Source organism: Salvelinus sp. IW2-2015, unplaced genomic scaffold (assembly GCF_002910315.2).
Source record: "Salvelinus sp. IW2-2015 unplaced genomic scaffold, ASM291031v2 Un_scaffold998, whole genome shotgun sequence".
NCBI lineage: Eukaryota > Metazoa > Chordata > Actinopteri > Salmoniformes > Salmonidae > Salvelinus > Salvelinus sp. IW2-2015.
The window spans coordinates 43,265-70,271 of NW_019942680.1; the positions used below are offsets into that span (position 1 = coordinate 43,265).

General features: G+C 42.7%; 1 long non-coding RNA gene and 1 pseudogene across 1 annotated transcript; one reads left to right on the forward strand and one right to left on the reverse strand.

The window, feature by feature from the left end:
- The first annotated feature begins 8,743 nt into the window (after positions 1-8,743).
- LOC139024096 (uncharacterized) lies at positions 8,744-9,859 on the forward strand. Its single transcript, XR_011475323.1, has 2 exons — positions 8,744-9,045; positions 9,339-9,859. It is a non-coding gene; the product is annotated as an uncharacterized lncRNA (long non-coding RNA).
- A 1,470-nt stretch (positions 9,860-11,329) lies between these two features.
- LOC112067836 (ral guanine nucleotide dissociation stimulator-like 1) lies at positions 11,330-26,775 on the reverse strand (annotated as a pseudogene).
- Between the last annotated feature and the right edge of the window lie 232 nt (positions 26,776-27,007).

Sequence of the window (27,007 nt, forward strand, 5' to 3'; positions counted from 1 at the left end):
GTCTAGATTCACAATGGCTCAAACGACATGTTCAAAGGACTAATAAACACTTTTCTATCTTGTCAGGTTGTATTGTTTTTTCTAAAATAATAGAGTATTTATTATACATTCATTAATGATAGGCCACCTTCTCTCATACTAAAACTAACTGAAGCGAAGAGACAGAATTCAGTAACTCTTGGAGGACAGTGGAAGTTGATAAAGTGATTAGTTATTGTTAACAGTAAAACCAATGTGCTTATACCCTTTGTCAGGGTATATACCCTTTGTCCTGCTCCTTTTTACAGAGAAGAGTTTGCTCTTTTGTCAGTAGGGTTCAGTCCAATTGCACATGTACTGTAGGCCTACATACCTCACCCACAGAGCTCAAATAAACGTCATGCTTTGATCTACTGAATTGAAGTAGGCCTGTGGAGGGGAGGGGTCTGTAAATAAAAGTATTCCTGCGTTGTGGCATACATTTTTGTGTTGTCGATATGGTTGTCCTTGTTCGATAGAGCCATTGGCCGTCTTTCAGCCATGTTCCTATCAGCGGATTAATTGCTAACTATACAAGCTGACACATTTTTTCCAGTCTCTGAAAGAAAACTCATTTGGGGCGGTGTTTCGTGCTCTGGCCCCGTCCCTCCCCCAAGGCAGACTTATTTGAAAGGGAGGCGGACACTAACAAACAAAACAATTCTTTGGGCAAATGGCTTCAAGTAATTCCTATCATCAACTTGAATTCGAAGATGTAGCAATTTGTTTGCTACATGGTGACATTCAACCACACGTTTCATACTAAAAGTAGAAGAGGTTTTACAATCAGAGATCTATTGTATCTCGATTGTAAAACCTCTTTTCTTTAAAGTCGTAGATATGGCTACTAAACAGCAAGCTTTAACGTTACAGCCAGCCACCTAAAGCTAGGTTTACCAGCCAACGTTAGCATGACTGGAGTTGGTTAGCTAGTTAGCCTGGCACCGGCTAACTTGTCACTATGCACCAGGCCTCCCGTTTGTAACTTTTTAGCAAATGTGTAACATCAGCAACTGTACATAGTTTTACTAGCTAGCTATGTAACATAATTGACAAGGGTTGACATTGGTTATGATTATGAGCATGGATACATTTCAAAATCATAGGCATTTATTTTTTATATTTTGCCTTCATTTAACCAGGTATGCCAGTTGATAAGTTCTCATTTACAACTGCGACCTGGCCAAGATAAAATAAAGCAGTGCGACAAAAACAACAACTCAGAGTTACACATAAACAAACGTATAGTCAATATGTAGTGAGGGCCAGCCAACGAGAGCATACAGGTCGCAGTGGTGGGTAGTATATGGGGCTTTGGTGACAAAACAAATGGCACTGTGATAGACTACATCCAGTTTGCTGAGTAGAGGGTTGGAGGCTATTTTGTAAATGACATCGCCAAAGTCAAGGATCGGTAGGATAGTCAGTTTTACGAGGGTATGTTTGGCAGCATGAGTGAAGGAGGCTTTGTTGAGAAATAGGAAGCCGATTCTAGATTTAATTTTGGATTGGAGATGCTTAATCTGAGTCTGGAAGGAGAGTTTACAGTCTAACCAGACACCTCGGTATTTGTAGTTGTCCACACATTCTAAGTCAGAACCATCCAGAGTAGTGATGCTAGTCGGACGGGAGGGTGCGGGCAGCAATCAGTTGAAGAGCATGCACTTAGTTTTACTAGCATTTAAAAGCAGTTGGAGGCCACGGAAGGAGTGTTGTATGGTGTTGAAGCTCGTTCGGAGGTTTGTTAGCACTATGTCATGTCATTGCCCTCTTTGGACACCGCGAGCACCATCCCCCTACCTCGGCACCATCTCTCTCTGTCTCCTACAACCAGGCTGCTGTGGTCAGAGAGGTCGTAAATTCCTAGGGAAGATCCTGCCTCATGGCCAGACAGTATAGAGAGAGTGAGTGTCATAGAGAGAACAAAGGAATTTCTTACACCTCACAGAACTGGAGAACCGAACGACATTTATGTTCTGGAGAAGGTATAAAAGATCGGTGAAGAATCCAGCTACGAACTGGTCCGTTTGGTACAATTTTGGGAAACTCATGGGAGACAATACGGCCACATCACCATAACTGTCACGCCCTGACCTTAGTTCCTTTTTATGTCTCTATTTTGGTTTGGTCAGGGCGTGAGTTGGGGTGGGCATTCTATGTTTTTTTCCTATGCTTTCTATTTCTATGTGTTTGGCCTGGTATGGTTCCCAATCAGAGGCAGTTGTCTATTGTTTTCTCTGATTGAGAACCATACTTAGGTATGCCTTTTCCAACCTGGTGTTTGTGGGTAGCTGTTTTCTGTTTTGTGTTGTAGCACCTTTCAGGACTGTTTCGATTTTCGTTGTTTCATTTTGTTATTTTGTATTTCGTGTTGTTATAATAAATTAACATGGACACTTACTACGCTGCGTTTTGGTCCGATCTTTCCTGTTCAGATGAAGAAGATCGTTACAATAACGCTGTTTATACAATAGCCTCAGATATGAAGCTTACATCTAATTGTTTTATAAGATGAATGAGTGAGGATGATACTGTTTGTGAAATTGTGTAATGTGATTTTGGACTGTTTAATGAAGGAAACTCCAATTCCCTTTGGAGTTTAACTAAATCAGAGGACCGCCCATGAGCACAGCTATGGTCTTTCGTCCTGGGACAGGCCTGCTCTTCCGAATAAAACCCCCACCCGGGTTTTCTATCATCAGACCAAGCTTACCTCAATTACGAGATGGCTAAAGGTTGCAGACCAGCTTACCTCGATAACGAGAGGGCCAAGGTTTGAGACCAGACTGCTGAACTTTTAACCATCCCACCTGGTTAAACTCTTAGACTATCGATACCGACAGAATAAGAACAAGTCTTTGATATTAATTACTAGTCTGCAGCTAGGAATTTGGTATCATTGAACGCGAAGACCGACAACCGCCGAAACATCTATYCTATAACGACATGAATGAATGTCACTCTGAACTATCCATTCTAATCACGACAGAGAGAGAGAGGGCGGACAGACTCTCCAATAGAAACAAACTTTTCTACAGAGATCCCGACGACACACTGAGCGTAAATATATATATATTGATTGCAATTGTTCCCGAATGAGTGAGCGTTCATGTGCAAAGGATTAGCATTTCAATTGTTATAATTATCACTCTGTCTAACAAGCCGCCATACCGGTTTAGCCCACTAGGGCACACCCCCCTATCATTTCTTTGTAAACATATCTATTTTGTTTGTTTGTGTGATGCATTTCTGTGAATTACTTAGTAAATMAATTATTTTAAGGCAATTGATGTATGGATGACTCATAGTGAAGACAGGGTTCATGCAGATAACCAACAATTTACGACGTTTGGAATGAGACTAACGTGAGGTAAATAATTAATTAATCAGAAGACTAAGTGACCAGATATTAAAATGTCTGAAAGTTATATTAGGAAAATTATAACTTTGTAATCTGAATATTTTCCTTGGTCCCCCGACTTCCTAGTTACAGTTACATGGTTATGTAGTTTAATCACGTAATAATAATTACAGATAATTTTTGATAAAGATACGTCTTCAGTTTTAATGATGCCAAAGACACGACAACAGTGTCCAAAGAAGGGCCAGATCTATACAGAATGGTGTCGTCTGCGTAGAGGTGGATCAGAGAATCAGCAGCAAGAGCGACATCATTGATATATACAGAGAAAAGAGTCGGCCCGAGAATTGAACCCTGTGGCACCCCCATAAAGACTGCCAGAGGTCCGATTTGACACACTGAACTTTATTTGAGAAGTAGTTGATGAACCAGGCGAGGCAGTCATTTGAGAAGCCAAGGCTATTGAGTCTGCCGATAAGAATGCGGTGATTAACAGAGTCGAAAGCCTTGGCCAGATTGATGAAGACGTCTGCACAGTACTGTCTTTTATCGATGGCGGTTATGATATCCTCTAGGACCTTGAGCGTGGCTGAGGTGCACCCATGACCAGCTCGGAAACCAGATTGCATAGTGGAGAAGGTACGGTGGGATTCAAAATGGTCGGTGATCTGTTTGTTAACTTGGCTTTCGAAGATTTTAGAAAGGCGTGACGCTAGATAGTATTCCAAACAGATGTAAATAACAATTATTGGCTATCCAGCAAGCTAGCTAGCTAAATTGACTAAGAGTGAGGAGAAACAATACAACAATTTAACTGTTGTAAATCTCTACAACTGATAAGCTGGTTTTACTATAAAAAGTATTTGCCTAAGCATGCTGTTAGACATGACTGTAGCTAGATACTGTCTGCCTACCTACCTATGTACATTTGTAGTCTGGTCACTGTGCAAATGTTGAGGGTTATGCCATATTTATTTCTATTAGGCTAGATATTGTTCTAAATGTAATCTCTGTGCCTATGCACATGTACACATGTTCAACTAGTCTGTCCTAGTGGTGTTATGCTGGCATAGTTCAACTGTCGTTCAAACTGTGGAGTATCATTTATTATATATTTTTTGTCTTACAGATAATACCGTGTGGTGCCTGGGCTTCTTTCTGGATTGGATTCTTGGAGAGAAACATAATTCCTTTGCCTGCGTATGTCATTGTAGCAGAACTGTATCCCATGAACTGTATCCCTCTCGATGGATTGAACAAGCAGAAGATTACTCAAGAGGAGATGAATAGCAGTTTGATCATGACAACACTCCCACAGCTTTACAAGTGTTCCCTGAACTTAGTGTGTTTCTTTGGAATGACAATTTCATCATGACCACCTCTCCCATCATCTGCTGATCACCAGTTCTCTTAGCTACAGATTGTTACACCAAATAATGTGATTTATCCAAAGATTTTTGGTATCCATTACTGGGAGTTACAGGAAAGGTACTGTTTGGTGTAGAACCAAATTTTCCACCAACCTTAGCTTGGTGATGCTGTCATCCTCAATTTGTGGAAAAAGGAGTCTCATAAAATGTCTGTGTCCAGTTGCAAGAGGGTCTGTTTGAATTTAGAAAACGCTCAGTTACTTTTTTTGCTCCATTAAGTAATCCAACAATTTGTACGCTGCTATCTTGTCTATTTCAAGTCTTCTCTCATTGATCAAGACAGGTGTCTGTCATCATGACATGTGGCATGGACACCTTTCAATGGTCTGACAAATACAGCTGTAGCTCGGCCACCTTCCACCACAGATGCGGAAGGCTGACATAGGCGGATGCGGTGGATTGAGACGCAGCCCGTGCAAAAAAACATCTCTAGCTTAAATGTTTTAATTCTGATGGGGATTTTTTAAATTACTTTGATGCACGAGTCAAGACTCTTAAAGTATTAAAAACAAAGTAGTCACACTTACAGGTTCATTTAGAATGTGCTCCAAAAAAGTTACTAACTTGTGGTAACACGATACAGCTCTGATCATGTACTGTAAGTCCAAACCTTCAAAAGTCAACATTACATGGAACCCAATTACATCGTGAATACATGGCATTCAATTACATCAGGTTCAGCAGCGGGACGATTTTTGTTGTTGAGTGGATGGTCAGGGGGCTGGAACAACGAGGACTACATCGTAACAGTGGACTACTACAGCAGATACTTCGAACTCGACAAGCTTCACAGCACCACATCTGCAGCTGTGATACACAAGCTGAAAGCAGCCTTTGCCAGGCATGGCATTGTAGAGACTTTAATATCTGACAATGGGCCCTGTTACAAATCAAATGACTTTGAATCCTTCACAAAAGCATGGGAGTTCACACATGTCACCACAAACCTGCATTACCCTCAAATCAATCAAATGTATTTTATAAAGCCCTTTTTACATCAACAGTTGTCACAAAGTGCTTTACAGATACCCACCCTAAAACCACCGCATTGCACAGTGGCTAATACAAACTCCCTAGACAGGCAGGAACATAGGAATAAATCGAGGGTTAGCCAGTCCTCTTCTGGCTGTGCCCAGTGTAGTCACAGAATCATTGTTCTTGGTGAAAAAGTATTTATATTTGCTTCACACCGCTCCCTGCAGTAGATAGTAATGCCAGTAGACACTGCCTCCCTGTGGTCAGAGGTGCACACTACAAATTAAACAGCCTTTTCAACCACCTCAACATTTTCTAACATGCTGACCACACCGCTCGCGTTGCAAAATAAATGTACTTACATTTACATTTAAGTCATTTAGCAGACGCTCTTATCCAGAGCGCGACTTACAAATTGTGCATTCACCTTATGATATCCAGTGGAACAACCACTTTACAATAGTGCATCTAACTCTTTTAAGGGGGGGTTAGAAGGATTACTTTATCCTACCTAGTATTCCTTAAAGAGGTGGGGTTTCAGGTGTCTCCGGAAGGTGGTGATTGACTCCGCTGACCTGGCGTCGTGAGGGAGTTAGTTCCACCATTGGGGTGCCAGAGCAGCGAACATGTTTGACTGGGCTGAGCGGGAACTGTACTTCCTCAGAGGTAGGAGGCGAGCAGGCCAGAGGTGGATGAACGCAGTGCCCTGTTTGGGTGTAGGGCCTGATCAGAGCCTGAAGGTACGGAGGTGCCGTTCCCCTCACAGCTCCGTAGGCAAGCACCATGGTCTTGTAGCGGATGCGAGCTTCAACTGGAAGCCAGTGGAGAGAGCGGAGGAGCGGGGTGACGTGAGAGAACTTGGAAAGTTGAACACCAGACGGGCTGCGGCGTTCTGGATGAGTTGTAGGGGTTTAATGGCACAGGCAGGGAGCCCAGCCAACAGCGAGTTGCAGTAATCCAGACGGGAGATGACAAGTGCCTGGATTAGGACCTGCGCCGCTTCCTGCGTGAGCAGGGTCGTACTCTGCGAATGTTGTAGAGCATGAACCTACAGGAACGGGTCACCGCCTTGATGTTAGTTGAGAACGACAGGTGTTGTCCAGGATCACGCCAAGGTTCTTAGCACTCTGGGAGGAGGACACAATGGAGTTGTCAACCGTGATGGCGAGATCATGGAACGGGCAGTCCTTCCCCGGGAGGAAGAGCAGCTCCGTCTTGCCGAGGTTCAGCTTGAGGTGGTGATCCGTCATCCACACTGATATGTCTGCCAGACATGCAGAGATGCGATTCACCACCTGGTTATCAGAGGGGGGAAAGGAGAAGATTAATTGTGTGTCGTCTGCATAGCAATGATAGGAGAGACCATGTGAGGATATGACAGAGCCAAGTGACTTGGTGTATAGCGAGAATAGGAGAGGGCCTAGAACAGAGCCCTGGGGGACACCAGTGGTGAGAGCACGTGGTGCGGAGACAGATTCTCGCCACGCCACCTTGTAGGAGCGACCTGTCAGGTAGGACGCAATCCAAGCGTGGGCCGCGCCGGAGATGCCCAGCTCGGAGAGGGTGGAGAGGAGATCTGATGGTTCACAGTATCAAAGGCAGCCGATAGTCTAGAAGGATGAGAGCAGAGGAGAGAGAGTTAGCTTTAGCAGTGCGGAGCGCCTCCGTACACATGTACACATACATGTTATTCAATCATTGCACCCACACTGCTCGCGCACGTCAATGAGTGTCTGCATAGCCAGGTGCTAAAATAGAACTTGGTTCTATTTGTGACGCTTGACTCACCGCAAGTCCTGCCTCTCCCATCTCCTCATTGGTTTTTAGGAGCATATACCCATGTGGGTGATTGAAAGATGAACTGAGGTCCACACTCCAGTCCAGTTGGTGGTGGTAATGCACCGTAAAGTTGGTTGACAACCGCCACATAAAGTCCAAGAAAAATAAAAAGTCTGAAGGAGGAGAGATTACTAGAAACTAACTCAGTTTACCCTTTTATCTGTGATTAATTGTTGGAGTAGAGGACCTTGTGCATTTCAGGTAAAATAACAACCCAATGTTTATATCCCAGGACAAATTAGCTAGCCACAGCAAGCTAGCTAGATAATTTGCCATAAATGTTTCATGCTTTTTGACCTGTCCCCAAATTAATATAGTTGGTTCAGAGTTCGTTTTGATATTTCAACCTTCGTGTCCTGATCGCGTCTGGTGTGGTGGATAAAATCAACATGCGATGGCACGGTGTGGCAGCATGTAAGCCTACGATCATCAATAGCTTAAAGTTAAGATATCAAGTCATCGTAGGAAGGCCTTCCAATGTATTACAATTCCCAAATGTCGGTATCCTTCCTCTTTACCCTTTCTTCCTCTGCTCTCTACCTCCTCCATCCTCTCTTCCCTCCCGCCTCTCAGTGTCCTCCTTCCTCAGCCTCCACTTCACCCGTCTCCTCCTGACCACAGCTGTCAGCGCACTACAGAACACCTGTACAGAAAATTACATGGCTGCCATCAGGAGGCAGCCCCCACGTGCTCACTCATCAGGGACACCCGTCGGAAAGGAAATCCTCAAGCACAGCTTCCTGTTGGGTCAGCGTGCAGAGGAGAGGAGGAAATGGAAGCGCTGGTGTCCGTGCCGATGACCCCTGGAAGGAACACTCAGAAATGGAGAGGAAAAGCAGAATGCTGCCAAGAGGAACAGCAACACCTGAATTGCGTGTGGGTCATAGCAGAGTCGTCCCCAGGTCCTGCTGGCCAGGGGACTGAAGTTTGCATGTACGCCAGACCGGTTTTCATAACCTGGAATAGCTTGCGGCGGAGCGGGTACGGTCGGCGGTAACAGAGTTTGGCAAAGCAGCAGCATGGACAGGGCCGCCAGGACCCCAAGGGGTGCACGTTTTGGACCCCAAGGGGTGCACGTTTTGTTTTTTGGCCTAGCACTACACAGCTGATTCAAAGTAATGGCCTTGCTGAAAAATCTGTGCAGATTGCTAAATCACTCATGGATAAAGCAAAAGCAGACAAGAGAGACCCCTACCTCAGTCTTCTTGAATACCGCAACACTCCAGTTAACAACTTCAAATCACCAGCCCAGCTGTTGATGAGCCGCAGACTTCGCCCAATCCTTCCCAGCACCAACCAGCAGCTACAACCTGAGGTCGTCAGCTACAAGGAAATGCATGGAAAACGTGCACAGAGACAACAACAACAAAAGCGATACTACGACAGGTCAGCTAGACCACTGCCACCACTGATCAACGGAGAGTCAGTTAGAATCCAAGAGCATGGCCTCTGGAAGCCAGCAGTCGTCATCCAGCCAGCTGACACTGAACGTTCACACCGAAGAAGGAGCGGTGTACCGCCGCAATCTTCGTCACCTACTGAACACAAAAGAACAACACACTGATGAGATGAACTGTTCCCCTGAAAGAGAACATGATGTACTAAACACACACACAGCACATACACCATACTTACCTGCAACACCACAAGAGCTGTTGACTGACACAGAAGCATGCTCAGCATCATATCGCACAGGGTCAGGAAGAGAGGTCAAGCCCAGAGCTGTCCTAGACCTGTGAAATGTCAAAGGGTGTAGGCGGATCGCTGCCCTAAAAGAGTTCCAGACTGTAAACTTGTTATTGAAAGTTCACTTGAAATGCTTTGGTATTGTGTTTGAAATGTTAAGATGTATTTCTACTGTGAAAGCTGAGTTGCTGAGAATCCCTTGTTCGAAAAGTAACAGTATGTTGGATCATTGTTTCAGAGTCTTTGTTTATTCAGTTGGTGCAGTATGCAATATAAATGGTTACTTACCTTGAGTTCAAACTGCAGAGCATGTTTTCAAAAGAAACGCTTAGAATATGTAAACATTTTTCTTTTGTTTTAAAAGGGGGATGTAATATTCATATGTGTAAACATACTGAATTATAATTGGATGCATTTTACCGCCATATCATACTGTGCTATGATTGGTTAAGACCACCCAAATGGTTAGGTCATGGTCAGTTTGATCCTGGTTGGCGATACGTGAACATGCCAGTTATAGCTAGCTAATAAAGAGCTACGTTAAGAAATATCCTGTAGTACTGCATTTTATTATTTTGTACAAAGTGTGCAAAACAAGACAGATAGAATTATGGTCAGATTTTCCAAATGGAGGGCGGGGGAGAGCTTTGCATGCATCTCTGTGTGTGGAGTAAAGGTGGTCTAGGATTTTTTCCCCTTTGTTGCACATGTGACATGCTGGTAAAAATGTTGTGAAACTGATTGAAGTTTGCCTGCGTTAAAGTTCCCGGCCACTAGGAGAGCCGCTTCTGGGTGAGCATTTTCTTCTTTGCTTATGGCCATATAGAGTTGGTTGAGAGCGGTCATCGTGCCAGCTTCGCTTTGTGGTGGTAAATAGAYGGCTACAAATAATACATATGAGAACTCTCTTGGTAGATGGTGTGGTCTACAGTTTATCATAAGGTACTCTACCTCAAGCGAGCAATACCTCGAGACTTCTTTAATATTAGACATCGCGCACCAGCTGTTATTGACAAAAAGACACACCCCCCCACCCCTCGTCTTACCAGAGGTAGGGTCTCTGTTCTGCCGGTGCACGGAAAATCCGGCTAGCTCCATGTTGTCCGCATCTTCATTTAGCCACATCTCGGTGAAACATAAGACGGGACATTAAAAACGGTGACGTTAGTAGGATATTTATCCAGAGGTCATTTATCAGTGATAAAAGTTGTAAACGTGTATTATTAGTATTAATTATTATTATCCATATTTTGTCTCATTCACTTATTTTTTACCTGCACTCTTGGATCCAGGAGCATAACATTCGTTGTACCCTGCAATTACATCTGCTTCCTTGTACGTGTGACTAAACACAATCTAATCTAATCAAGAAGCTTTGTTTCCCTATCACTATGAAAACCCCAGCAATGTTACAGTTCTTGACACACACAAACCGGTGCGCCTGGCACCTACCCTGTTCAAAGGCACTTAAATATTTTGTCTTGCCCACACATACAGGATCCATGTCTCAAGGCTTAAACATCTATTGTCTCAAGGATTAAAATCCTTCTTTAACCCATCTCCTCCCCTTCATCTACAATAACAGGTGACATCAATAAGGAATCATAGCTTTCACCTGGATTCACCTGGTCAGTCTATGTAATGGAAAGAGCAGGTGTTCCTAATGTTTTGAACAATCAGTGTATATCACTCTAATATGGGTGGGAATACTTTAGAACAGATTTCCAAAATTGAAATCAGTAGGACCTGATTTGCTGGTGTTTTTAGTCCTTTATGTCCAACAACTAAAACAATTTTTTTTTAAATGTATTTTTTTTTTCAGAAAACTTGGGGAGCCAAATAAAATCACCCGTGGGCCAAATTCATGCCACCAGTTGGGGAACACCGAATTACATCATGCATATAAGTGCCAGTCTTACAGAATGGCATACGTTAGCCTATATATTCAGAGATATGGAAACCCATAATCTTAGAATCATAAAGGSAAATACAGTATAAGAAATGTTGACAAACACAGAAAAGGTGTAGAGAAACTTTATTTGGAGCACAGAGACAATGAAACTGGACAGCTCAGTAAAAGTACAGGCATTTCTGAGATATCCTGTTGCTTGAATCATTCAGTTTTTTCATGTTTGCAGGATTTTCACATAGCATTGTACAAGCCATATATATATAACACTTCCTCTTTAGTTTACAATTACCTTTAACGCTATTCATCTCAGAGACAACTAAGCAACCTCTGAGAATTCAGTTTTGGCAGATTTGTAATATACATTAGATTTAAATCTGGGTTCAAATTACCCATCTACAAGCGCTGGATGAAATGCCCTGGCAGATGAAAGCGCCTCGAGTTATTTATAGCACCTAAGTGTTTGAATTTCTTTTCACCTTTTTTCAGAATGTTGCATAACCAACTTGGTTCAATCATAGTGGAAAGTTTTAATATATCAAACACTTATTTGCATGATAGTCCTTCTAAACATCTAAATTAAGCTACTGTGGTGTCATACACTGATATTTAAAAAACATATTTTGGAAATGCCTATCAATCGGTGATTCATCTGCAAGTTTTAAACAGTCAAGAAACCTGGCATGGTTTAGAATGTATACTAAACAAAAATATAAATGCAACATGTAAAGTCTTGGTCCCATGATTTCATGAGCTAAAATAAAAGATCACAGAAATTTTTCCATACGCACAAAAAGCTTATTTTGCTCAAATGTTGTGCACAAATTTGTTTACATCCCCGTTAGTGAGCATTTTTTCCTTTGCCAAGATAATCCATCCACCTGACAGGTGTGGTATATCAAGGAGCTGATTAAACAGCTTGATCATTACACAGGTACAGCTTGTGCTGCTGACAATAAAAGGCCAGTCTAAAATGTGCAGTTGTCACACAACACAATGCCACAGATGTTTTGAAGGAATGGGCAATTTGCATGCTGACTGCAGGAATGTCCACCGGAGCTGTTGCCAGAGAACTGCATGTTCATTTCTCTACCATAAGCCGTTGTTTTAGAGAATTTGACAGTACGTCCAACCGGCCTCAGAACCGCAGACCACGTGTAACTATGCCAGTCCAGGACCTACACATCCGGCTTCTTCACCTGTCTGATACCAGCCACCCGGACAGCTGATGAAACTGAGTATTTCGGTCTGTAATAAAACCCTTTTGTGGGGAAAAACTCATTCTGATTGGCTGGGCCTTGCTCCCCAGTGTGTGTGCCAGTCTCCCAAGTGGGTCCTCCCAGGCTATGCCCTCCCAGGCCCACMGATGTCTGCGCCCCTGCCCAGTCATGTGAAATCCATAGATTAGGGCCTAATGCATTTATTTCATTTGACTGATTTCCTTACATGAACTGTAACTCAGTAAAATTAGTTGAAATTGTTGCGCTTATATTTTTGTTCAGTATATTCAATTGACAAGTGCACACAGCCTTGCCTGACGACTGAAACTGAATTCTTCCGCTGCTCTATCGTTGGTAACATACTTCAGTCTGAGAGTGCGATCATTGAAGTCGTTTGTGGAAATGTCAAAATGAGGGGTGTTGTACAAAACAAGGCATCAGCGGTTGATCATCTCTAACCCATCAGCATATCAAAGCCAATGACGAATTTTCAAAACGCCGATTTACCCACGTGTTCTGGCTCAACCCATTGGTTTCTGGGACCAATCAGACGGTTTAGAATGGATTTTCATTCTAGAAATCATCGGGGAGGTACTCAGATCCAGACTCATTGCGGAGGAGAAATTAACGTCCGTTGGCGTGGCGTTTGGCCGGAACAAGGAGTTTGGGTAGCTAGGCAACACAGCCATTGAGGCCCACCTAATCATTAAGAGCATTATAGGAGACAAATAGAAAAAAAATWAAAAAATCTAAGTATTAACACTGAAATGCAACACAAGACCATTTACAACACACATTACTATCACCATCATTAAAACTTTGACAGTCTGAGTCCATAAATGTTTGTCATTGTCCCCTCTACAGCAGCTGACTGTAGCGTATGTGGAATGCTATCCAGCCAGTCAGGGCAGCCCCTCCTTTCGCACGCACAGCCCCAATCAGTATCGCCATGACGGCGGGCTGATACCCTGGGGAACATAGTGATCCAGGTGAGAACATTCCCATCCACTTCTCAGGTGGCAGGCCGTCTCCTGTGACCTCATTCCCTTTTAAGTCTCATCGGTTGTCTCTCCCTGTTGGGAAACGTCAGTCATCTCTCTCATTAAAACAAATAGGTGACTGGTTTTGCTCAGAGGAGAAGAGACAATAGGAAACAACTATTACGTGTCTGTATATTTTACATAGTTTACAATTGGCTCATTCATCCCCCTCCTTTCCCCTGTAACTATTCCCCAGGTCGTTGCTGCAAATGAGAACGTGTTCTCAGTCAACTTACCTGGTAAAATAACGGTAAAATAAAATAAATAAATAAATAAAAATATTGGTGTGTGACTGAGGGAGAGAGCATCACAGTCACTGCTGATGCTGTTCCAATGTGACTCCTTTCCACAAAGTAAAGCACCTCAAGGAAGTCTTTGAGGAATGTTGAGTGTTCAATGGTGGAAATCATGTAGAGTTCGCTCCACCAATAAATAAAGGACATTCTGTTCAATGGGTTTCAAAATGTAGCCCCAAATCTGTTGTCTTCAGACGTATATACACAACACGTGTATTTTACATGAAGTGCCATCATACTATCATCTTCCACCTTCCTCTCATGGCACCCACTTGACAACAAACCAAACAGGGGTCTGTCCATCATGGAACATTTAAACATGATTTTTGTCCTAAAAGAAAGTTATTAAAAACAAAAGTACAACCAGGCAAATGTCTGTACAAAATCCTTTGAACTCAGTCCTGGTTTGCAGTTACTCATCATTGCCATAGAACAGTATCTACTTTGAATAACGTCCAAGGCTGGAAGTAGCGCACAGAGGTTTCTTTTGACCCTTTGGACACTGGTGCAGAACAAAGTCAAAGTTCACCGACGTGCACATGGCGTAGAAGACGTTAGCTTTGTCCGGAATGAGTAACTCTGAAAAACAGAAGATGATGGGGTTGGTATGAGAAAGGAGAATATTACATACAGTATGCGTACACTATTAAAAAGTCCTCTTCACATCCAGCGACAACATATCTTCTCAAGTCTGATATTTTCTACTATAGGTAGGTGTAGTTAATGCAAACTATTACAACTCTTTGGCTGACCAACACTGATTGCACAGTGATTGTGATCTTTTGAGTGGGCATATTGTCTGTGAAGAGCATTGGATTCGTTTTGCTACCTCTTTCTGAGGAGATCAACTGGGAGGTGACTGAAGGGTTCAGTGTGCTCCAGGTGTGTTTTTCGGGCCCTGGATCACCAGGGCAGTTTTGTCCTGACCAGGTCAGCTGAGAGGACAAGTCAAACAGCAGTTATATGCTGTAATGAGGAAGCGAAGGGTTTGGCTGAAAAACCTCCCTTCAACCAACCAGAGTTTCTTAAATAAACAACACCCCCCCCCGACTTCGCTGATAACTTCTTTGAGGAAAATGTACATACTACGACTGTGATATGTGGTTGTCTCCCCTAGCTATCTTAAGATGAACGCAATAACTAAAGTCCTCTGGATAAGCGCGTTGCCAAATAACTAAAATGTCAATGTAACAAACACAGCAGTTCTTATCTTAGATTCATCATAACCAAATGTACAGCTAGAGTACTACACACATGATCCCTTTACATTTCCATAACAGGACCCCGAAGATTCCCTACCGCCAGATCACAAAACCCAAGCTCACCAGGATGCTCTTTTACATGTTGCCGTTGCCAGCCTCCACACTGACCCTCACTATACAGGAGTCAGCCACCTGTCTGTTGTAGAGAGGGAGGGAGTCATGGACACAGAGCGCTTGTGATGAGAGGCCGCATGGTGTTTAGGTGGGCAGCACTGAGCAGAGAGGTCAGGCTGAGAACTGGGGAACAATGGAGGGAGATGGAGCCATCCGGGGAGGGAGGTAAGGCCTCCCGCCACATTTGACAGGAGCTGGACAGAGACTGGACAAGGTAGAGAGACAGGACATGCATGAGTGCCTATGGAAATGATGATTAGTCTTTCAGCTTTCCTTGTCTGGATATTGACTCAGCACATTTTGTGGGGCAACTGAAGTATTGAGCCATGCTTCACCAGCAAGGCTGTGCTAAGCAAACACCACTCCTGCTTGGCTTCAAGGACCTTGGTCAATTGACATTCTCAGTTTCAGGCATCAGTTTTCGATGAGATGTCAATGGGATCACTTTATGAATGGGAGGTTATATAAAGCCACATAATGGCAATTTACTTTTGAATTGCTTCATGGTAACTACTGGTATTAGTAAAGTGTAACTAGAGGATGTTTTGTAGTACAGTGTGTTCTATTAAAAACATTTGAAAGCATTTAACCAGGGTCGCAATGACTGACAGAAGAGAGAGACAGTCAGAGGCATGTTTAAAGGGGATGGAGAGAGCTGTACCTGCAGTTAAGTGTGGGAGGGTGGAGATCTCCATCTCAGAGCCACTGGACCCTGAGACGACACACTGATCTGGTCTGCATGGGTCTGCTGGGATCCCTCACCATTCAGGAGTCTGGCAATATACACCACAGTTAAACTTTCCACTAAATTAACAAATGCGGTCAACGTACACTAGTAAAACCTTAAATACTGCATTTTGTCATTGTTCTTTTACAGTTCTTGTTTATTTACAACAATATTACAATAGTTTATATTTAGAGTGGGGTGAATACTACTGTTGAGTAGATTAACAATATGGCAACTGCTGTTAAGAGAAGTGTTCAGTACTTACAGAGGACAGTTTTTGCTGAGCAACGGTGGCTCCAGGTGCTTGGGGAGCAGAGGTCTAGTGAGTCTCCAGGTTTCTGGACAGTTCATACTGTGGCAGAACAATCAGTAGAAACACGTATGAGCCCCGAGGTCAGGGTGTGACTCGTCTAAATGTTATACATGTTACATTTACATTTAAGTCATTTAGCAGCGCTCTTATCCAGAGCGACTTACAAATTGGTGCATTCACCTTATGATATCCAGTGGAACAACCACTTTACAATAGTGCATCTAACTCATTTAAGGGGGAGGGGGGGTAGGAGGTACTTTATCCTATCCTAGGTATTCCTTAAAGAGGTGGGGTTTCAGGTGTCTCCGGAAGGTGGTGATTGACTCGCTGCGGTTGTAGGGATTTGTTCACCTTGGTGGTGCAGGCGCGAACCAGTCTTTTGATTGAGGTTATACGGGTCGGACTCATGGGGGTGGGGGGAGAGGCAGAGGTGGATGAACGCAGTGCCCTTGTTTGGGTGTAGGGCCTGATCAGAGCCTGAAGGTACGGAGGTGCCGTTTCCTCACAGCTCCGTAGGCAAGCACCATGGTCTTGTAGCGGATGCGAGCTTCAACTGGAAGCCAGTGGAGAGAGCGTTTTGTATACAGCCTTTTGTTCCAGCCCTGCACCAACACATCTGATTCTAAAAGCCTGAACAGACTGCAGCCCTGTGTCAACCCCAGCTCTAGATGGGTTTTCTATTCATTTTCCTTAACAGGCAAAACCAGGGTAGGGATTATGGGAATTGTGTTTTACATGTAATTTGAGTAGTACATTTGGGTATACAGTATATTAGAAAGAGACAATTCAGGTTGTATAACGGGTTTATTGGCTATAAGGGGCATCATTTTAAGACATTATTATGCCCATCAATCCTTACAAAGCTCACCAGCTCTTTATCTCCTCATTGATCTACAATAAAACCAGTGAGGGACAGGTTCTCACCTCTCCTGGTCAGTGAGCAGCTTCTGGCCCTGCAACCAGGCAGTGATCCTGGTGTGATGTGGCAGGTTGTACTGAGAGCAGGAGGCTTGGAGCTGCCGGATCTGAGAGAGAATCTCAAACTCCTGCAGAGAGAGGGAGATCATGAGCCCATGTCAGCTATGTGGTTGTTATGTAACTTGTCCCGAACTTGTAACACCTGACAACAATTTTAACAGTCATGGGGCTCCAATAAAGGCTAAGAGATAGTAATTTAGAGCAGTAAGCAAACATCCCTAAGCATAAAGGTGTGCACTTTTCCCTTCGCCATGTCAAAGTACCGCTAAAATGTGGTGAGTGTACCACCAATTCAATGCGTCATGTCCTATAACAAGGGTGAAATATTTATTAGACATGTTTGTACTGCATCTTTTGTTTTCTTTACGTAAAATCCTATTCCCTATAGGCTTAGAGATCGAAGACAAAAACAGCAACAACTTACCCTCCTCCTCTTTTCAAAGTATATGAGGTCCCCCTGTCAAAAATAGCACAACATGCTATTATACTTGACAATATGGAAGATTTATTGTCAATATTAAACATTAAGATAGCAATCTGCTAAGGTAAATATAGAATTAACTTAAAGTAGCTGCCATAACTCAGACGTCTGTTTCAATGGCTGTTTGCTTACCTCCACAGTATCTGGTAGAGCAGTGTCCAGCATTGTGAGGATAGTCAGGTATGTGCCCAGGTAAGGAACCACCCCACTGGAGGTGCTCTGAGGAGACATCAGTACAGAGACAGCATGTCAGCAGAGGATTCTAGTAACACAGCTTTAGAGAATGTGCATATGATGCTAGAAAAAGTCTTGGTCTATGATTACTGTCCTTTCATAGCCTAGTAATCTGTGGCCATTTGAAACATCAGTGGCTAAGGTTAGGATGGCTTCCTCTTGCCACACATGACACTCTCGGTCTTTGAATAGATTTTTCCTCTAGGGGAATCAATGTAACCTCTTGTGGGTTAAGAGCTGATGGGGTTAGGGGGCTACATGTGACTTCAAGAAGCAGAAACTGCCACCACAAAATACTGAGTAGACAGTACTAGGATCCTTCCTCCCCTTTCCACCCCCCCGTAACAGCTTATAATAAACGTATATATATGTTTATTTATTTTTTACTTTCAGATACACAGAATTCTGCTATCATTTCTATTTTATTTTATACCCCCCTTTTTCGTGATATCCAATTGCGATCTTGTCTTATCGCTACAACTCCCCAATGGGCTCGGGAGAGGCGAAGGTCGACTCACGCGTCCTACAAAAAACATGACCCCCCAAGCCGCGCTTCTTAACACCTGCTCAACCCGGAAGCCAGCTGCACCAATGTGTCAGAGGAAACACCGTTCAACTGACGATCAGAGTCAGCTTGCAGTTGCCCAGCCCACCACAAGGTGTCGCTAGAGTGCGATGAGCCAAGTAAAGCCCCCCCAGCCAAACCCTCCCCTAATCCGGACGATGCTGGGTCAATTGTGCACCGCCCTATGGGACTCCCGGTCACAGCCGGGTGTGACACAGCCTGGGATCAAACCCCAGGCTGTAGTGAAGTTGCAACACTGCGATGCAGTGCCTTAGACCACGACACCACTCGGGAGGCCTCTGCTATCATTTCTGTCCATTTAATGTTGCATGGAAAGAAGAGGAAGCTAAACTCAAACTTAATGACCCCCACTATATATAGATATATATCTATCTCATGTCTACATATCATGTCTGCAATGTCTCTTACTCAATCGCTCTCTGAAGTATTGCTTACCATCTGTCTGGCAATAGGACATCGCTTGGATATCTTGGGAGAAATGTTATCCATGGCTGTTTGGCTTCCATCCTGAAAAGGGGTCAGATAGAAGCTAAATTCAGTCTGCATTTATGGCCTTCCATTGTCAACCTGTCCACTCATCTGCAATGACCTACAGCATATGCAAAGAGTCAGTCAAATATGGTCTAGGTCAGAACTTCCTTTACCAGCTTATGGGGTCAACACCACATTGGTTGTTCTTAGAATAGACACACACACACACACACACACACATTATGTAAACAATATATTGAGCTTTTAAAATCCATGCAAACATGTGAACAAAAGCAGTTTTGTGCTAAGGAACATTTTGATAAGAACATGTGTCAAAAGCACAAATAGTGTGAGGCTGTTAATGCAGACACAGGGAGCAACTGAAACTATTTCTCTGGAACAGTTCAATTGAACAAGGGGTGGACCAATACAGGAAAATTAAATAAAGACGTGAGGCAAATGAAGGTGTTTCTCAAGGAAATGCTGGGGAAATTGTCATTAGTGTAGTGTTTGTTGACAATGCTAATATTAGCATGATATTTGGAAATTCTGAGCAATATGTAGAATTTTACTTTAGAGCCCTCTCACTGTAACCAGACCGAATGAAGATTTGACACAAACACCCAGAGCCGACAGAAAAATAGAACACCCTCTCTTTTGCTTTGGGACAATGGCTTACTATTAACACACTGTTACGCAATTTCACTAAACATTAACTTCACAGAAAGATGGGTTTTAATAAGTCGTAAAAGTAGAATATCAAAGTGCTTGAAGATGTAAGTAAAGGTCAACTGCTCTCAAAACAATAAAACACTGTTTAAAAAAAAGTTTTAAAAAATGAAGTCAAATCATTTTCCTTAAGGTACTTGATTCTTACCCCCACAATGATCTCTCTGTTGCTTAACACACAGTTCTCATCAGGGAAGGTTTCACAGAGGTTATCAAAGATGGCCACGCTGTCCCTGAAGAAGAACAAACCAATTAAATCAATCCAAAAATAACACTCAGACAAGACACCACTAGCAACTTCATTACAAAAGATATCCTTGAAGCTTCAAAGGGATTTAGAGTTGGTAAGGCATGGCATGTTGACCTAAAATTATTGTTCAACTATTCTTGACTGACTCAATAAAAATTGCTTATTGCATAGTTATGGCATGAAGTACAAACTAAGGTTAGTTGAATAATGTAGGTCAATTACTAGTAAATCATTTCCTTACTAAGCCTTACATTCTCAGAGGATAAGGACACCTTTGTTCATTTTTTTTGCCATATTCARTCAATGTTATTGGCCCTCTAGCTTCATGACTCARCTAACCCTTSCAGTGTGACYCRACAGTCCGTACCTACACACAGCAGCCCACGTCTTCCTCAGCCTGTAGACAGCATTGGACTGAAGGGCAGACAGGATGGCCCTCAAAGAGGAGAAATTCTTCAGCTGCCGACACTCCTGTTTCAGAAAACAGTCACAAGTTAGAGACTGACTTAGAACTTACTACATACAACTAAATGCACAGAGAACCAGGATGCAGGTTAAAGTTGTGTAAGAATGTGTAAGAAGGCTGCACTTGGATTTGAAAGTGTATCCCTCAAATGGTCCAAGTCCCTAGATGTGTCTGACCTGTCCTACTCTGATCCACTTCTCAATGACGCAGGCCCTCTGAGCTGGGCTGGAGGCCCTGCGGACAGAAGTGGGGCTGGAGGTGGGCCGGCAGAGCAGGGAGGTGATGACTCGGTTGGTGACTGCATTAAACTGGGCAATGGTGGCGCTAACGGTAGCAGACAGGTTCTCCTTCTTGTCTCTCTGGGACCACACACAGCCCAGACACTGGTAGGGAACCACCTTCCTAAACAGCCCCTGAGAGATGCACAGATAAGGAAGGTAAAATGGAAAAAGAGTGTTAGTGATCCACTCCTGAGGACGCATATTAAGAGTCAGAAATTATCTGCCATGATTGACACTTACAGCGTCCAGTCGGGTGAGCTGTTCTGCGATGCCTGTGACTGAGAAGTCCATGATGTCACCCTGATCCAGTGGGCTGTACCATTCTAGGCCTTCCTCCCCTGAGCTCTCGTTTTCCTGATTAACCTCAGCCTGGGCAGAATGGCCACCATTATCCATTTCTATTAAAGGAGAGAGGAATGACAGAAGAGGGTCAACAATGGTATAAAAAATCAAAGGCAATTCACAGAAAAGGTTAGGAAAAACAAGTAAATTGAGAATCCTGTACCTCCTCTCTGGAACATCTTAAGCAGAGTTTCAGAGCGCTGGGCCAGTGAACAGAAGGAGGATAGGCAGTGCAGGTGGTCCAACAGCAGCCTTAGGGAGGGATGCTGAGGAGGATCCCGGAAGTCCTCACTGTACTCCTCCAGCCAAGTCTGGATCAGGGGCAACAGACACCTGAAGAGACAACGTGATGAAACAATGTCTTCCCTGTTTCAGAGTCAAGGAAATAAATGTGATCAAGGGAAAAGCAGCCAGCTCACCTCCTGTGACATTCACTGTTGTACACGTCTGAAGCCCCATTGTCCCTGTGAGAACAATTAGGAAGAGTGTCAGACTCATCTAAATCGTGACTGGACCACTGTCCTGTTGGTCACATTCTTCTTCAGACTGTTTTTCTTTGGTCTGTCTCTATGCTCCGTTGTTATCCTGACACTGACCTCACTCCAAACTCAGTGAATAAATGTTGTTGTTGTAAAACCTGTAATGGCTAACTACCTGCTGGGTGCTTATTATCATTACATCAAAGATGCTGAGATAGTTTTTTCTTTCTTGCTTCCCTCACAAAATGACTATGACGAAWCTAAGTGACTTTGCATACACAGCGAGAGGTGTTGTTCAAAAACAGCCACTCTCGACATACCCTCTCATCTGTGTCCAACATAACATTCTGAATCCAATTTGGCTAATCTTATTTGTTACTAACTCGGAATTTGTCAAAAGAGTTGTGTTTGCAAAAAAGTGGGTGAAGACGAGGCGGCAAAAGAAGAGGGAGAGACATTTTTAGGTCATTTCACCAAACATTCATTTGATAGAAGATGGTAAAACTAGACCGTCAAGGTGTTTTCAAACTACAAAGGTCAAACAACTTGCTCACATCATTTTATACTGTCTAATTTTAACAGTGAAACAGCTTCTGCATTATGCTCTGAGACAATGGTCAGGTGAAACATGACAGCAGTTATGAGTACTGTAACTTAATGACATGGCCCACCTCTGGAAGAGCAGCTCAATGAGTGCACTGGTAGTGGTGAAGGTCTGGTAGGTGGACAGAAAGATCCGTCTGTAGTCGGGCTCCTGGCAGCAGGGGTCCAGGAGGTGGCTCACTAGCCGGTTCAGGGTGGCTGCCTTCAGCCTGCGCACCTTACAGGTCCGGTACTGGACGAAGGCAACGCATGGCCGGGCCTCGGTGGGGCTGGCTGGTATCTGGACGGGCTCCCGACGCAGGGTGATTCCATACAACGCCCCCTCCTCAAACTCCTCACCCCACTCCTGCACTGGGTTCTGGGTGGGAAGGAGGAACTCACACAATGAGATGGGGAGACATGTAGACCACTGACAGGACAGATCCTACAGACCATAATGACCAACTGTGAGACCAGATTGATGTTTATGGTCCATTACAGTAAGCCTATTCAGAGGCATGTGTAGACACTTCACCTGGAAGGTCTGTGATACAGGGGGTGCTTTGGGTTTATCAGTTATTCAGCTGAGAGGTGAAAAGACAAACTTATGTTTGCATCTGTACACACACCATCACAGATTCTTCTCAGGATATTCACACATTGGTTTAGCAAAGCTAGATTTAGATGAGATTTCTTCGCTTTAAAAGGTTTAATTCAAATCTCTTAGAAACACTGTACTGTTTACGTTAGAGAAAACACTGAGCAGAAATGGAGATATGAATTCAATCACTTTGACAGCATCCCTTTTCCACCCATACATGTTTGCTGATGGAAGAAGTGCTCAGCAAGTGACTTTTTGGACATGAATGACAAAACATTCAGGAGATAATGGTGCTCAAAGTTTCCCCATTTTGCATACCCCACCATACCATCAGACATCCATGTCTTAATCACTGGAAAAGATACATGGTTAAACAGGATTGTCAAACTCATTTATAATTTCTTGAGCATGTTGTATCTCAATTGATGGCGGGCACAACACAACCTCAGATTATGTCAAATAGGGTCAAAGCTACAACATGTGCCAATTTGAACAAATATATAATTTATGTTTAAGGTTAAATATTTTCCTGTGATGAAGACATGGTTGTCTCATGGTATGATATGCAAAATGTGCCAACTTTAAGCACCTTTCTCTGTTTTGGCATTCAGATCCAAAAAGTCACTTTCTGAGCCCTTCTACAATGGGCAAATATGTATGGAAAGTTTTGTTCAAATCAAAAGGGGTGCTGTCAAAAAGTGACTRAATTCAAATGGATTTACCCAATTACAACATTTCATACAATAGGCTGCATATTTAGCAGGACAAGGAACTTGACTCTAATGTATGCCAAAGAACAACATGAAAAGGTACACAGCTTGCCTATTGAGGACAAGAGCAATGTGGTACAAAGAGACGGCACATGGGTCTAATAATTGAAACGACATGATCAAAGAAATTGTAAATAAATCAGCATAATCCCCTTTAAAATATGCAACCTATTAAATCTACAGTGGCAAGAAAAAGTACGTAAACCCTTTGGAATTTCCTGGATTACCTAAATTGGTTAACCAGACTGTTTGTCTGTTGTTGTGACCTAGATGAAGATCAGATCAAAGTTTATGACCAATTTACGCAGAAATCCAGGTATTTCCAAATAGTTCACATACTTTTTCTTGCCACTGTATCCCTCCACCCACTCCCCCAACTCAGTCCTCCATACAAGTCCGTCACTAGCCCCCAATCAATCTCTCTGTTCTAATACACGCCACTCATATCTGTCCACTGCTTTCTGATATAATTTAGGCTTTCCCCCCTATGTCCCTGTCAGAACTAAACGGTCTGGTTTTAACATTGGCACTAATATTATCCATGTATGATCAAAGCAAATCAGAGCATTTTAAATCATATGCCATCTGACAGACGTACAGATGCGTATGGTGGGCAGAGCACTCAAGGCACATTATAATCATTACCCAGCTCCTAAATTACAGAGCGTTACTGAGGTACAAGGCAGGCAGATGTGTGTATAATTAGATTGTGACGCACTTGACAAAAGACCAGGTCAAGAAAGAGAGACACTATTATCGGTGTCGTGAGGGGACCAATATCACACCATTGTCCTTTATGGAATACTGCATTACATTATCTGTAGGCCTACATGAGGCCAAGGAACAGAGGTCCTAATTCTATGTGCAAGGATACTATACAGTAGCATCTTTATCTTAGTCTTTGGTGCACCAAACTAAATTCAAAACAGACAAGAATTGTCCAATATTGAGACTAAACATAATTCTATCAGGATAGCTCTCGAAAACCCTTCTTCCCCGTATGTGAACTACAATTTCGATGCTTTGTTTTAATGTTTAGAAACATAAATCATAGCTTTCAAACCGGTTTTCGAAACACATTCCGATATGCACCTTATCTTTCATATCAGCGAGAAAAAAATTCAAATAAGATAACTTACTGTAGTAGCTTTGCACAAACTGTGTGCCTCCAGTGACGAACTACACTTCCTCTCCAGTTTTTTTTGAGAGAGAGATCAAATCTTTTATTTAATTTTATTAACAACAAATCAATACGGGAAGTACATGTGGGAACACAAGTCTATATATAAATAATATACAAAGGACATTTAGGCTAGGGGGTACAATATCACATTACACAAGGACCTTAAGGGACATACAGACACTTATTATTCTAACAGCTTTTTTGTTAGTAGAGTATTTAATTGTCTTAAAATACAGTTCACTTTCTTTTTGTAAGGTAAGAAAATGTGGTGTTTTGTTTGTAAATGTACATTTGTGAATATGAAATTTGGCCAAAAGAATAATGAAATTAATTACATATAAATGTTTCAGCTTATTTCTATCGTAGGTAAAGAATCCAAGCAGTACATCTCTCCACAATAGTGTAAAATCTTCATAAATGAGTTCAATTATAAAATCTACTGATGTCTTGCCACAGTTTTCTTACATGAATACAATGCCCCAAAAAAATGCAACACTGTTTCTGGGTGGTCATCACAAAAGGAGCAATTTGAGTTGATGTTTTCCTTAAACTTCTTCATATAGTGGTTGGCAGGATAATATACACTTCCTCCCCATTTATGCTTACACACAGGTTAACGGAGAACGCTAGATAGCAAATTAGCACAGGTGGCAACCTATGTCTTCCGTTAACAAGCGATGTAACATGGAGATATGGCCGTGTAGGAACACTAACCCTAAAAGGTCGGTAGTAATTGAATTCTCGCTGATATGAAATATGATCCTTATGTTTCCAATACCACACCGCAAGCGATGCGTTTTAACGTTTAGAACGAGTGATCTTAACAAAACTGCCCCGACCAGAAAATACTATTGTCAATAGTTGCTAAAGCAGTTAGCGTTATGATATCACCATGTATTGTTGGAAACCAGCTATAGGTCTAATACTCGTTTTTCCATTCAGGCAGTTTTATCTAATTAATAAATAGACAATGAGACTAAAATATTGTAACGACCCTGGGTTTATAAGCGCAGATATCGACTCTGCAGCAGGAGCATGCTTTTGCGGAACAGTCAATAGCGCGCTGGACTTCGGGCTAGAAGGTCGAGGGTTCGAGACCTGCTCCCTGCCTATTTCATTACAATATGCACCATCATTGTCCTGTGACGACAATGATGCAAATAAAAGTCTCACTGACAGATATGCATACACTAAATGCAAGGATATACTGTACATCCATGCATCTTGCATGCATTGGCAATATGTTGCCGTGTTACTTCCATATGCATTAGCTGCACATTAGCCTATTCAAAGACGCCTTCTGGCCAGGGAAGTTTTGTTAAGAACCCAGACGTTTGCTCTAAATGTTAACACGAAGGAAACATACGGACAAGTGGAGGCTGGTGGGAAGAGCTATAAGAGGACAGGCTCATTGTAATGGCTGGAATGGAACAGATTCAATCGTGTGGTTTCCATATGTTTGATCCAATTCAATGAATTCCATTCCAGCCTTTACAATGAGCCAGTCCTCTTATTGCCCTATATATTGGGCTATAGCTAGACATGACTATAACCCTCTGACAAGCCAGCACTGTCTGATTTATGACCAACAGGTGTAAGAAGAGAAATTAGGCTATTAACCGCATTTGACTCTGTTCAAACAATGCATAACCTATCATTCAAATAGCCTACATTACATTATAGTTCTGAAAATACAATAAAACTAATAAGATAAAGTTATCATTTCTAAATGAAACGCATGACGTACAACCACAAAATTCTTATGCATATCATTGGAAATTACCATTGATATCTCCCATTTTCCCATCTCCTCAGTCACCGCAGAACGTTTATGGTGTGATAACTTCCATCTTGTTCAAACTAAGTGTTGAAGCTGAAAATACACATCCACTTCGAAGGAGTTGAAGTTTACGGCAGCATGGTGATATGAATACATCTTTTACAGAAACGTCTTTCTTTAAACTACATATTTAAAAAAATATATATCATGTATTTTTTTTAATCTGCGTACTATTCGTCACATTTTGCGGCCGCATACAAGTAAYACGCTATCACTTGTCAAGCGCTTCCCATAGATGATCAATGAACTACACTAGCTCCGCACCTAATGCCACTATCGCTAAATTCTTCAAAGCTTAGCTTGGCGTTCTTGCTTGAAACTCCCAGCTTTTATGCAGTGGGTGGCGGATATRGGAGGAATAGGCTACTCATTTGAGGGCGGTCTTGATGAAAGGGGTGTGCTCTCTGGTTTACTCTTCTGTAAGTATTTGCATATTTCCTACAAAAACTATATAAGGGATAATCATCTGATCGAAACTCGAGCTCATTGCTTCTGCAAGTTCATCTTCTGATGAGTTTTTTGTGATGATAAAGAAAAAAGCTGG